We start from the raw sequence: 12,822 nt of genomic DNA on the forward strand, positions 1-12,822 counted from the left end.
TACAACCATTTTTGCCCTTCATTTTGATTACATTTTTACTTGGTGCAGTGATTTCTCCCATATGCAGTATAGGGTTTTATTACTTTATTCGTTTTGCTCCACTTTTTCCAGTACACTTAGTGTATTGCACCCATTTCTTCACTTAAACGCTATTCACATAATTGCTACACATAGTACTTGCAGGTACTCACAGTGCTAGGTTTCTTTTTGTTTATTGATTTGCATTAGACACCATTTTGTTGTGTCTACATTGAAGTGCTCTGTGCTGTGCTCTCTATCCTCTGCTGAGTTTCGTCAATGATCCTCGCTTCCTGGGGGTGGACCTGTGACTCGTCACCGGATTCTACTCCTCCTGCTTGGTGTTCCGGCTCGTAGGACCTGCACGTCCGTTTGTTCCGGCATGGCTGCTGGGATACTTCGCTCACTGGGACCTGACCCACCTGCTGCTCTTTCCTGTGCTGGATCACGATACGTGCAATTACAAAGATCAATATGCTATTTTGGAAGTATTCCCTACCCATGGATATATAAAGTTTTGCTCCTGCTTCAAATTATTACGTCTACAGGGTTATCTTGATAATCTGCTGACTTGTGTGCTTCCCGAGGAGTATGCAAGACTGTTCTTCGGAGTGGAGATCGTACCTCACCACTTTTGGCCTCTTCCTGGGGAATTGCACCCTGCTCTATCATCGGAGTCCTTAAAGACTCTGGTTTGTTCAATGTCAGGTGGTCTCTGGACGGACCACCGTGCCCTTGAAAATGGGGGTATGTAACGTGATGGAGCTATTCCACCGAAGGTTATTTACCCTTTCTTTCTTTCTTTATTGAACATGCATGCAAATCAATAGACAACCCAAAGCATTCAAAAAGTATCTGTAACCGGATTACAGGATACAATAAGATAATTAAAAGAAAAAATAAACAAATGGGCCAATAATTAGGTTCGGGGAGAATTGGAGGTTGTTTAAGAATGACTGGAGTCACGGGTATTGCATGAAACGGTTTATATACTAAATTTTAATAATAATGGGAAATATAACACATAAAGATAACACACAAAAACAGATGAAAACAATCGACAATAGTAAAATGCTCGGTATGAGATTTGATCATATGAGTCACAAGTCAGCCGGCGTCAAGTCAAATCCCCACGCTTGGGGTGAAAGTCAGAGTCCGGTGGTGCGATTTTTTCCTACCGCACCGTTGAGATTGTTCACAGAAGAGAGCAGTCTGCTCTTCAGTTACTTGAGATGTCCTGGTTCGTTCAGTGGTTAAGGCTCGCCATCTCCCTCGTCAGGAAGAAATCCAGTTCTCGTTCCAAGTGAGTGATCATAGGAGTCAGGATCAAACCCAAGGAAAAAAAAAACCCAGCCTGTAAACAACAGGACTGTTAGCGAGTTGGCATCGACCCTTCTCGTCACATCACAGCATAAAGTCTTACAGACTTAAACAAATGCTTCACTCTATTGGCATAGCCAATCATGTTTGGGTTCACAGTTCAACTAACATAACATCAATTTGATTGTCTATTAAAATAATTCTCAGTAGCTCTGGAAATATAATTACATATGACAACAATTGTTCAGCTCAATAGGCTCAGTTAGATTCTATTACTCTACACTATTTAACAAGAAATACATTCATGACAACAAGGATACATTTAGTTGTGTTTCTATACAGCATTGTGACACCTTGTATATCTGTAACACAATAAATAAATAAATAAATAAATAAATAAATAAATAAATAAATAAAATGTTCTATAACAAAATTCAACAAAATATAAATTCTGGTCCTTTGGTCCACCTTTGTAAAATAATTCCTCCCTAATCAGTTAGCTTTTATTTATTTTTATTTATCTATTTTTTTTATTATTAAATGTTTGGTTAAGGGACGCATTGCTAATTCTATGGCGTTAGCTATAACGCCCCTGAGGACCTTGTACATCTAGGCCGTACCACCATTAACTGGCGGTTTGAGCCGTTAACTCCTGGGAATCCCATATGCCCTACCGCCGTTAACTGGCGGTTTGAGCCGTTAACTCCTATATGCCCTACCACCGTTAACTGGTAGTTTGAGATGTTAACTCCTGGGATCTAACGTCTAGCAGCCCACTGCTGTCACCTCGGTTGCTGTAATTAGCTTTTTGAATTTAATAATTTACTGAATTTAATCTCATTCACTCACCAACGCGCTCCAACGGTTCCCTCCTACAGAGGATTGGTTCACTCTGTCGTCTCCACACAAATCTATAAGAATGGAATTAATTTGATAAGCTATTTAAGTTTCCTTTTTTTTTTTTAAGTTGCATCGTTAGCTTTTTCTCTTCTTTTTTCTTTACTCACCGCGTTGGTTCCAAGTTCCTAGCTCTTATTAGAAGGAGTCAAGTCCGCCTCTCCCTCTATCTATGCGGCACCCAAATCAGGGTTCTTCACGGCCTCGACCGTTGTTTTTTTTTCTCTCTCTCTCTCTCTCTCTAACCGCTCAGTCTTTGCTTTCTGTATCTGCGTGCTGCACAGCCGTTTGTCTCTCCTCTCGCTCAGCTGCGTCGCACGGTTTTATTTCGCGGAGGCGGGACTTATTTCTCTCAGCCAATGAAATTTCAGATTCCCACCTGGACCAATAGTATACAGCTTTCCTCTTCTGTTTCTGTTAGTGATGTTCAAGATTCTTGTTTTAACCGATGTTTAATATTAAACTCGTTATTTTAGTTATTCACCCTTCCAATAATTCATTATGAAATTATCTATTAGTTAATTAGATATCTATTAATTAGTATTGTTAATTTCCTTAATTTATATTTTATATTTTATCTAAATAGAGGATGGATCATATTAGTAAGCCAATTAGTTAATACCTCATTAAGGTTCTAGCTTCTGGGTTACATCCTCCCCCATTAAATATCATGCACGTCCCTGTGCATTGTTTCTACGGGGTACACAACTTCTTGAGTAAGAGAGTCAATAAAAGCTTTATTAAGTCCTTGGAAAAGGGACCTAACTACGGTCACTAGTGGATTGCCCAATTGAGAGTAAGTTAGTCTTTGAGGAGGCTGACTACTTCGTTCAGATCTCCTGACATACATCTCTGGTTGCACAGTATCATGCTCATCCGTTTCGGTTTGATTCTCAACTGAGACAGGACGAAGTGAGCTCTCTGTTTCCGACAGAGCTGATGAGCTATTCTCTAAGACTTTGGTCTTTTCAGATGTATGTGTCTGATCGTGTATGATGGGTTCAAAACTTACATCACGTTGCTGCGACTTTAGGACACCATCCAATTGAGGTAAGTTTGTGTTAGTTTCATCCCCCGTTTCTACGTCAGGTAAGTATACTTCGTTTTTTTTCGTTTTTTCAGGTAAGTATGTTGCTGCTTCTTTCACTCTTTCAGGTAAGAATGTCGCAGTTTCACTCATTCTGTCAGGTAAGAATGTTTCGGTGTTGATGCCTTTGTCAAGTAAGGACAATTCAGCATTTTCATTACCAGCTAAGGTTGGTTCCTTGCGATCCCCTGTGTGTAAGGATAGTGTGTTTTGTTGTTGAATATTATTTACCGGTCCTGAATCTGCTATGAGTTCCCTATTTGGCAAGGTGACCGCTATTTGATAGGATGGTCGGTTTAGCACTTGTGGAAGATCAGAGTAATAAAACTCATCTACCTCTTCGTCAAGTGGCTCATCTGGGTCAGGTTCTAAGGCTGAACTCTGTCTTGTATTGGGTCTGCTAGGTTTCGTAACGCGTTCTGTTTCATTTTCTAATGAAGAGAGAAAACCACAAGGCAGTAAAAGATCTCTGTGGAGTGTTCTGTTGGGTCCTTCTCCGTTCTCTGGTTTTACAGTGTATACTGGCAAGTTTTCCATCTGTTTGAGAACTATATACACTGTTTGCTCCCATTTGTCTGCTAATTTATGCTTTTCTCTTAAGCGAAGATTTCGGACTAAAACACGATCTCCCACACCTAGTGTGGACTCACGAATGTTTCTGTCGAACCGTTCTTTGTTCTTCCTCGCTGTTTTTTGAGAGTTTTTTATGACAATGTCATAACTCTGTTCCAGATGACTCTTCAGTTCTTTAACATACTGAGAATGAGTTATAGAGGGCTTGTTCAAATGCGGTAACCCAAAGGCAATATCTATAGGCAACCGAGGCTGCCTGCCGAACATTAGCTCGTAGGGAGAGTATCCCGTCACGTCATTTTTTGTACAATTGTACGAGTGAGTAAGTGGTTTTACAAAATCGCGCCAGTGATGTTTCTCAGTGGCTTGTAAAGTTCCCAACATGCTGAGTAATGTACGATTGTACCGTTCAACGGGGTTGCCACGAGGGTGATAAGGGCTCGTTCTGACTTTACGGATACCAAGTAAAGAACAAAGTTCCTTGATTGTACGTGATTCGAAATCCCGTCCCTGATCACTATGAAGACGCTCAGGAAACCCGTAGTGGACTAAAAAATGTTCCCACAGGTTCTTCGCGACGGTGGTGGCTTTCTGATCTTTGGTTGGGATGGACACTGCATACTTTGTAAAATGGTCTGTAATCACTAAGACATCTTTAGTGTTCTTACTGTCTGGTTCTATGGAGAGAAAATCCATGCAAACTAACTCCATAGGTCTGGTGGTGGTAATACTCACCATTGGAGCAGCTTTGTCAGGGAGGGCCTTCCGACGGATACATCTTTCGCAAGTTTTAACTTTGATTTCGATATCACTAGCCATTCTTGGCCAGTAAAAACGGGACCGAATGAGATCTGTCGTACGTTCAACCCCAAGATGCCCCATATCATCATGTAGGCTTTGCATGACTGTTGAACGTAATGAATCAGGCAAGACTAACTGCAATGATGTCTCTGGTCCTAATTGGCGTCTCCGGTACAGTAAATCATTTTGAAACTCAAACCGTTTCCACTCTCTCAAAAGGTTAAGAACCACCGGGGGTTCTGCAATAGTATCAGTTGGCGGTTTATTGTCAGTCATAAGCAGCTGAATGACTCGGCCAATGGTTGGATCTTTCCTCTGCAAGGAGACAAGGTCAGCATGGTTATACTTGGGCACAGCAAAGAAACTGTCACTATTGTCTTCCAACTGGAATAGGTCTGGAATGGCCGCTGCAGACATGGCAAGTGACTGAACTAAACCACAAGGAGAATCAGTCTCATCCAAGACCATGTGCTTTTGGCATGTTGCCTTCACTGCTTCGGCTTGAAGTTGAAGCTCGACTTCTTTGACAGAGGATAAAAGATGAGATCGGAACTCATCTAGTCGTTGGCATTCCTCAGTGAATTTTGAGTTGTCTTCAGGTTTATCATGCAGCCTCCTAGACAGGCCATCCGCGTCAACGTTCTGTGTACCTGCACGGTATCTGATGTCAAAATTATAGGTGGACAACGCAGCTAGCCAACGATAGCTCGTTGCATCGAGTTTTGCCGTTGTTAAGAGGTAAGTTAACGGATTATTATCAGTAATGACAGTGAATGTGTTCCCATACAAATAGTCATGAAACTTATCTGTTATGGCCCACTTTAAGGCTAGAAACTCCAACTTGTGCGCAGGGTACCTAGTTTCACTAGAGCTTAAACCGCGACTTGCATAAGCGATTACCTGTGTGACACCGTTTTGCACTTGGTATAGCGCTGCACCGAGTCCGGTCGTACTAGCATCTGTGTGTACTAGATATGGGAGTTTTGCGTCAGCGTAGCCAAGAACTGGCGAAGTGGTAAGTTTTTCAATAATAGTTTGAAAGGACTTCTCACAGTCTTGGCTCCAACGATTCCCAAAGGGTTCTTTGGGGTTCAAGTACTTTGATCTACATGGTGGTGTTTTAAAGTTTTTCCGTTTGGGTGGATAACCAGCCGTGAGAGATGTTAGTGGCTTGACAATATTTGAGTAATCTTTAACGAAGCGTCGGTAATAACCGGTAAATCCTAAGAAAGATTGGAGTTCCTTCAAAGTCTGAGGCTTCGGCCATGTTTTGAGTGCTTCCACCTTATCTGGATCGGTTTTTATGCCATCTCGAGATACTATATGTCCAAGATAACGCACAGATGTCTGGAAAAAACGACACTTATCTGGTGATAGCTTGAGTCCGTATTCTCTAAGCCGTTCAAGAACGTGAGAAAGTCTGGTTTCGTGTTCTTCCAAGGAGTTGGAAAAGACGATCAAGTCGTCTAGGAAAACTAACACTTCCTTCAGATTAATGTCCTTCATACACTTTTCCATAACCCGTTGGAAAGTGCTTGGAGCATTTGTTATTCCTTGTGGCATACGGTTAAATTCATAAAACCCAAACGGGCAAACAAAAGCAGTTTTAGGTTTATCCTTTTCACACATCTCTATTTGATAGTAACCTGACTTGAGGTCCATCACAGAAAACCACTGTGATCCAGCGAGAGCAGAAAAGGACTCCTCCAAGTTAGGCAGGGCATATGCGTCGCGAATGGTTTGCAGATTAAGCTTTCTATAGTCTATACATAGACGTACCTCACCATTCTTTTTCCGAACTACCACTATTGGTGAGGCAAATGGAGACTCCGACTCTCTTATTATACCGGTTTCCAAGAGGGCTTCCAAATGTTTTCTCACGGCTTCATAATCATGTGGATGGATCGGCCGAGATTTCTGTTTGAATGGGGTCTCGTCTTTTAAGTTGATGTGATGTCTTATCTGTTGTGTATGACCAAAATCAAGATCGTGGTGCGAAAACACATCGGAGTAAGTGTTAAGTTTGTTGGTGATCCTCCCTTTCCATTCTTCGGACAAGGGCGAAGTACCGAAGTCAAAACTGAGAGGAGGGTTTGAAGGTGAAGTCTGTTGCTGCGAACTACACGCCGCAAGTACTTTCTGATCACTTTTGTCAGGTTCTGGATATGGCATAACACGATCGGCTTTAACTAACTCAGCGATCACACAGTTAGTGGGTAATGTGATGTCATGGTTAGTTTCGTTTCTTAGTACAACAGGTACTTTGTATGGACCATGTGAAGGTAAGGAAATGAGGCAACAGTCTACAATTATACCCCCTGGTAGAGAACCATTGGTGGGTTGTTCAATGAGTGCATAAGGCTCATGCTTGTTTTGGCTGGGTTGCATAAACCCTTCTAGTAACAGTTTTTTATTTGCAGGGAGAACTTCTTGGGTTCTCCCTCGAAGCTTCACCACACCAACTCGTCCATATTTGCTTTGTTTTTTTCTGACTGCTAAGGCTTTTAGCACGTGTTGGTACCCATAAGAGAGTGCCTTGGAATCAGGTAAGTTATTGGCAGACAATTGCTCATACAAAGGATCGAGTGTGTTTGTGCCAATGAGTAGTGGTGTATCAGAGTTTGAGCTTATATCCGGAACCACTAACGCAAGGGTAGGTAACTCAAGTCCAGACTGATCGAGCTCTTTTGGAAATGTGACACTTATCTCTATGTATCCTAAATAAGGAACTGCTTGACCGTTTGCGCCCTCGACTTCTAACAGATTACTGATGGGTTTAATTGAGAGGTCAGGTAAGTGTTCTTGGTAAAAAGAATTGGCAATGGTGGTTACCTGGGACCCTGAATCCAGTAAACAATTACATTCAACACTGTTAACTGAGACTGTAGCTGTGCATCGCCCACCCACTAATCTTTTGGGAAGTTTTGGCACTGAATGAGCATGAACTGGCTTGCAAAAAAGTCTCTCTGTCCTTTCCTTAGAGGGACTTGGTTCTACTTTAGCACCTATCTGTCCCACGATAGGAGCTTCTACCGGTTTAAAGGAGGAGACTGAGCAATTGGCTTTGACATCTCCCACTCGCGCTGCTTCTGTCTAAGAGCAAGTCTTTTAGTTGCAACTAGTGCTGGATTTGGCTCGTTGCTACAGCTAGAAGCTATGTGCCCATCTTCTCCGCACTTAAAACAGTATCCAGGCTTTGGTCTGGGCACCACTGCTGTTATCTGCTGAATCTGTTTGGGCTCATCTGGAATTTTAGTCCCCACACGGGGTTTTGACTCTTTTTGAGTTTTCTTTGCCTTTTTATCTGTGTTGTTAACCTTAAGCTGTGCAATTTGGCTCCTGAGCTCAGCGATTTGTTTGCGTAAGTCATCACAGTTATCATCTATTTCCAGTTCACAAGTGTTTTTACTCTGAGAGCATGTTGTTTGCACATTTGAATACACTCTAGTTCGTTGTGCCCCTAAGTGTTGTTTCATGCGTGCTGCTTTAGTAGCCTGTTTGTCTTCTTCAGTGCGCAGTTTGAGGAGAAGTGCTGTAAAATGAGGCGGGTTGTCTTTCTTTTGTTCGAGTTGCAGGTTTGAAATCAGCGAGCTGTCCCAACAGCCTCTGCAAAACTGCTTGAGCAGCTGCTGGTCGGCGTCACTGGAGGAAATTCCATTCCTCTGAATAACTAGGTTTAACAAGGTGTATAACCTCTGAAAGTAATCGGAAGGTTTTTCACCACTGTCCTGGTTTGTGTTTAAGAAGCGAGCAAAGAGCTCGTCGCCGTCTTCGACAGCTGCGTAAGCTGAATCGAGATGTTCAAGGTACGTTTCCGGGTCGGATTTTGGACTAAGAGCTTTAACGATGCTCGCTGCTGGGGCTGACAGACTCTCCACGATTCTTCGTACAATTTGGGACTTGGTGAGTGAAGGATCATTTATGCATAACACTACACTACTACGCCAAGTATCATAGTCAGTTTCAAAAGAAGGGTGTGGAACTCGCCCTGAGAACGGTTTTAGTCTGTATTGTGAAGTAGGCGGAGGGATAACCTCACTGCTTTTAACAATGTGTTCCACAATAACTCGCTGAACCTCAGGTGTGTTTAAAAGATTTGGTGGAATGCAAGGGTTTTGTTTTCCAGTCTCTGTAGGTGGACAATTGTCCTTTGAGTTGTTCATATAGTTAACTTCTGGTGTTAAAGGCAGGGAATATGTAACTTGGTCACTATGGAGCATTGGCTCTGGTTCAGTGACTGGTTCAGATGCATGGGTATCCCTTCCTAAAGATTCCCCAATTTTTGCCAGTTCCTCCATTAGAAGGTCTTTAAATGATTGATTGCTACGCGCAGCTATGTCCCTGAGCTCTGACAGATAGGCATCAGTGGCAGATGTGCTAGTTTCTAGACTGTACGCGCTGGCTAGGTCTTGAATATGGAAGAAAACATCTGGGTTCCTAGTACAAGGTTTGTCATAGGGTAAACATTGTTTCTTTAATTCCTTAACAGTGGCTTCATGTTGAAACTCCACAATAATCTGATCACAGTTTGGTAACTTAATGCGCCTGTTAACTGGTCCGAATCCTTCCATAAACCCAAAGACTTCGTTATCAAGGTCTGTATCAGTTAACCCACTGATTAAAACAGCATTTGAAACTTTGACCTTTTCTGTTTTCACAACTTCCATTTTAAAACACTCAAAAGTACCAATAATGCCAAAATGGCAAACCACTGTGACCTCCAGGCACTCTTATGATGTCAGTCAATGGTTAGCTAAGGTAACAACTCTACAATTCTCCTGGCTGGCTCGCCAAGTTTTATGTAACCGGATTACAGGATACAATAAGATAATTAAAAGAAAAAATAAACAAATGGGCCAATAATTAGGTTCGGGGAGAATTGGAGGTTGTTTAAGAATGACTGGAGTCACGGGTATAGCATGAAACGGTTTATATACTAAATTTTAATAATAATGGGAAATATAACACATAAAGATAACACACAAAAACAGATGAAAACAATCGACAATAGTAAAATGCTCGGTATGAGATTTGATCATATGAGTCACAAGTCAGCCGGCGTCAAGTCAAATCCCCACGCTTGGGGTGAAAGTCAGAGTCCGGTGGTGCGATTTTTTCCTACCGCACCGTTGAGATTGTTCACAGAAGAGAGCAGTCTGCTCTTCAGTTACTTGAGATGTCCTGGTTCGTTCAGTGGTTAAGGCTCGCCATCTCCCTCGTCAGGAAGAAATCCAGTTCTCGTTCCAAGTGAGTGATCATAGGAGTCGGGATCAAACCCAAGGAAAAAAAAAAACCCAGCCTGTAAACAACAGGACTGTTAGCGAGTTGGCATCGACCCTTCTCGTCACATCACAGCATAAAGTCTTACAGACTTAAACAAATGCTTCACTCTATTTGCATAGCCAATCATGTTTGGGTTCACAGTTCAACTAACATAACATCAATTTGATTGTCTATTAAAATAATTCTCAGTAGCTCTGGAAATATAATTACATATGACAACAATTGTTCAGCTCAATAGGCTCAGTTAGATTCTATTACTCTACACTATTCTACAAGAAATACATTCATGACAACAAGGATACATTTAGTTGTGTTTCTATACAGCATTGTGACACCTTGTATATCTGTAACACAATAAATAAATAAATAAATAAATAAATAAATAAATAAATAAATAAATAAAATGTTCTATAACAAAATTCAACAAAATATAAATTCTGGTCCTTTGGTCCACCTTTGTAAAATAATTCCTCCCTAATCAGTTAGCTTTTATTTATTTTTATTTATCTATTTTTTTTATTATTAAATGTTTGGTTAAGGGACGCATTGCTAATTCTATGGCGTTAGCTATAACGCCCCTGAGGACCTTGTACATCTAGGCCGTACCACCATTAACTGGCGGTTTGAGCCGTTAACTCCTGGGAATCCCATATGCCCTACCGCCGTTAACTGGCGGTTTGAGCCGTTAACTCCTATATGCCCTACCACCGTTAACTGGTAGTTTGAGATGTTAACTCCTGGGATCTAACGTCTAGCAGCCCACTGCTGTCACCTCGGTTGCTGTAATTAGCTTTTTGAATTTAATAATTTACTGAATTTAATCTCATTCACTCACCAACGCGCTCCAACGGTTCCCTCCTACAGAGGATTGGTTCACTCTGTCGTCTCCACACAAATCTATAAGAATGGAATTAATTTGATAAGCTATTTAAGTTTCCTTTTTTTTTTAAGTTGCATCGTTAGCTTTTTCTCTTCTTTTTTCTTTACTCACTGCGTTGGTTCCAAGTTCCTAGCTCTTATTAGAAGGAGTCAAGTCCGCCTCTCCCTCTATCTATGCAGCACCCAAATCAGGGTTCTTCACGGCCTCGACCGTTGTTTTTTTCTCTCTCTCTCTCTCTCTCTCTAACCGCTCAGTCTTTGCTTTCTGTATCTGCGTGCTGCACAGCCGTTTGTCTCTCCTCTCGCTCAGCTGCGTCGCACGGTTTTATTTCGCGGAGGCGGGACTTATTTCTCTCAGCCAATGAAATTTCAGATTCCCACCTGGACCAATAGTATACAGCTTTCCTCTTCTGTTTCTGTTAGGGATGTTCAAGATTCTTGTTTTAACCGATGTTTAATATTAAACTCGTTATTTTAGTTATTCACCCTTCCAATAATTCATTATGAAATTATCTATTAGTTAATTAGATATCTATTAATTAGTATTGTTAATTTCCTTAATTTATATTTTATATTTTATCTAAATAGAGGATGGATCATATTAGTAAGCCAATTAGTTAATACCTCATTAAGGTTCTAGCTTCTGGGTTACATATCCAAAAAGAAACCCACACATATGTATATGCATATATATATATATATATATATATATATATATATATATATATATATATATATATATATATATATATATATATATATGTAGAACATGTTCAATGGGAAGGGAACGAAGCTCTGGTAGCTTATATAATCCCCCCAAATCAAATTTCAAGAAAGATAAAACAAAAAATATATTTATTTTCCCTACACTGAGTGTCATTGCCATTTTCCTATAACATGTTTTATCCTCAATCACACAAACAAAATTTACATTTTCCTGTTTCACCCCCCATGTTCACAGCTCCCAGTTCACCAACAATAGACAATTACAATCAAATGCAACACCCTTACAACTTTTCCTCCTCCTCCATGTAATTGATTAGTATAATTTTTTTATACTTCTCTTTAAACTTATGCAATGAGGGACTTTGCTTTAGATCCTCACTTAGCTTATTCCAAACTCTTACACCCGCAACAGAAATACAAAATGACTTTATAGTTGTTCTAAAATATGTATGCCTAATGTTAAGTTTGTATCTGAAATTATATAGGTTATCTGGTTTTATAAATAGCATTAATAATTTGTTTGGTAATAATTTCCTATGCACTTTAAACATGAATGTCGCTGTATGTAATTGAAGTAAATCTTTAAATTTTAGTATTTTAGAATATATAAATAATGGATTAGTGTGTTCTCTAAATCTAACATTGTGAATGACTCTCAGGGCTCTTTTCTGTATGATAGACAAGGGGCAATAGATGTTTTATAAGTGTTACCCCATACCTCTACACAGTAAATAAGATAGGGATAAATCAATGAATAATAAAGGACATGGAGTGATTTATAATCCAAGTACTGCCGAGCTTTATTCATAATGTAGATGCTTCTCGCAACCTTATTATATACATGTTTAATTTGTGGTTTCCAACTTAATTTATTATCAATTACTATTCCAAGGAACTTATGTTCTGTTACTTGCTCAATTTCACATCCATCTATTTGCAGCTTAATCTCAGTTTTATTAGCCTTACCAAACAACATACATTTTGTTTTTGCTATATTTAATGTAAGCTTATTTTCAATAAACCACTCTTTAATGACGCACATTTCAATTTGGACCATCCTTTCTAACTCGCTAATATTATCTCCTGCACAGAAAATAGTGGTATCATCGGCAAACAAAACAAATGTCAGTGTATTTGTTACATTACTCAAATCATTAATATATAATAAAAATAATTTTGGACCCAACACAGACCCCTGTGGTACTCCACAAACAATGTCCAACCATGAAGATGAACAT

This window comes from Nothobranchius furzeri, chromosome 9 (genome assembly GCF_043380555.1).
Source record: "Nothobranchius furzeri strain GRZ-AD chromosome 9, NfurGRZ-RIMD1, whole genome shotgun sequence".
Lineage (NCBI taxonomy): Eukaryota > Metazoa > Chordata > Actinopteri > Cyprinodontiformes > Nothobranchiidae > Nothobranchius > Nothobranchius furzeri.